The 2,088-nt window shown below is 46.2% G+C and overlaps 1 non-coding gene across 1 annotated transcript; it reads right to left on the bottom strand.

Moving 5' to 3' along the window:
• Positions 1-865: 865 nt before the first annotated feature.
• On the bottom strand, positions 866-937 carry TRNAW-CCA (transfer RNA tryptophan (anticodon CCA)). Its single transcript has one exon. It is a non-coding gene; the product is annotated as a tRNA-Trp (tRNA).
• Between the last annotated feature and the right edge of the window lie 1,151 nt (positions 938-2,088).

Genomic DNA, 2,088 nt, shown 5'->3' with positions numbered 1-2,088 from the left:
TGCCTGCCAACATTCCTATACCTGTCTCCACCCCTGGTATATGTGCTTGATGTGATTTTCTCCTTTTAAGTATGGGAGAAACTGGAGAATGTGTTAGGTTACTAGTCAGCTGACCCGGAGTTCATCAAAGGAGAGTTATCCTAGGAGCCACGGGGCTGTGCTCCGTGGCTAAGTCATATATGACTCTTTGCCACCCCATGGACTAGCCCGCCAGGCTCCTCTGTCCATGGGATTCTCCAGGCAAGAATACTGGAGCGGGTTGCCATGCCCTCCACCAGGGGGTCTTCCTGACCCAGGGATTGAACCCCAGTCTCCTGTGTCAGCAGATGGGTTCTTTACCACTGAGCCACCAGGGAAGCCCTGTGCCAGGTGGGCATGACCTAATTAGGTGAGTCTTTAAAAAGAAGGACAGATCCTTCTGGAAGTCAGAAAAATTTTGCTGGCTTTGAAGAAGCAAGCTGCTGCTGTTGTGAGAGGGTCTTTGGAGGCGGCCATGAGGAAAGGATTTGAGGGTGGCCTGTAGAAGCTAGGAAGGGTCCTTACCCAGTAAGTAAGAAGAAAAATACAGAAACTCACTCACACCACAGCAGGGAACTGAGCCCTGCCAGCAACCACATGAGCTTGGAAGAGGAGCTCCCCAGAGGAACACCTTGATTTCAGCCCTGGGAGACACTGAGTGGAGAACCAGCGAGGTTGAGCCCAGACTTCTGACCCATGGAAGCTATGGGATGATAAAGTGAAAGTGAAGTCGCTCAGTCGTGTCTGACTCTTTGCGACCCCGTGGATTGTAGCCTGGCTTCTCCATCCATGGGAGTCTCCAGGCAAGAATACTGGAGTGGGTTACCATTTCCTTCTCCAGGGGATCTTCCCAACCCAGGGATTGAACCTGGGTCTCCTGCACTGGAGGCAGACGCTTTAACCTCTGAGCCACCAGGGAAGCCCGATGATAAATGGGATGATAAATGATCATTATTTTCAGATGCTAACTGTGTGGTGATTTTTTTTTTTACACAGCCATAGAAAACACACACATCCATATTCTCAAGCCACGTGCACATGGTGAGTTTTCCTATCTCAGGGAACACTTAGAGCAGAGTCTTTTCTCAAACTGGGAGTCCTTTCTCATCCTTCTGCTTAAACCTTATCCAAATGTAAACCCTTCCCAAATGTACCCTTACCTCCTACCTGAAGCCTTTTCTTGGTAGGCTCACACATAGATTACCTGGTCTTTTTTTTTTTAATGCCATAATTGTTTCTCTTTGTTTGAGTTTTATAAAATCCCCCTGCAGACTTCTTTGGGAGGAGTCCAAATCTGCCTAATCCTTGTAGCCCATTGTAATTCACTGTACCCAGCACACAAAAGGTAGTTAATATACACTTATTACATGTATGAATGTTTTGTGAATTACAATGTGCATCTAACTAACTTGTGTATTTGACAACTTTCCTAACCTTAATGTATCATGTTTTGATGACATTTAAAAAGTTTACATGACCGGGAACCAGATGAAGAGCTCTTCACCTTACATGTCCAAGTATAGTTACACTCACATTCCTCTCTCTTCTTTTATTTAATTCGAATCAGTGCTCATTTGTCGTGTGCCAGGTCTTTTGCTCAGCCCTTGTCCTTGATGAACATAAAGTCTAAGGTGAGTAGGTCTCCAACCTTCCCGGTTTGCCTGAGACTGTAGGGTTTCCTGGGATGTGGGATCTTCAATGCTAAACACAGGGACAAACCCAGGCATTCTGGGATGGCTAGTCACCCTAAGGGAGGGAGACACACAAGTCAGAAGGCAAATACAGTAGAGAGGGATCACTATGCTTTGGGAACTCAGAGTAGCAGATGATGATCTTATAAACTGACTCCTAAAGAGTATCTAGGAATCACCTAGAGGAATTGCACTAACAGAAGGAGGAAGAGGCCGGCAGTAGTAGATGTAGAAATCGGAAAAAGAATGAGCAAAATCCTGGCTCTGAGAGATGGCTTCTTGAGAGAAATATGTATGTATTTTTGTGTGTGCTTAGTCGCTCAGCTCAGAGAAGGCAATGGCACCCCACTCCAGTACTCTTGTCTGGAAAATCCCATGG

This window comes from Bos javanicus, chromosome 18 (assembly GCF_032452875.1).
Source record: "Bos javanicus breed banteng chromosome 18, ARS-OSU_banteng_1.0, whole genome shotgun sequence".
Lineage (NCBI taxonomy): Eukaryota > Metazoa > Chordata > Mammalia > Artiodactyla > Bovidae > Bos > Bos javanicus.
Note: the sequence above shows the minus strand (reverse complement) of the source record. Positions and strands in the feature narration are given on the sequence as shown.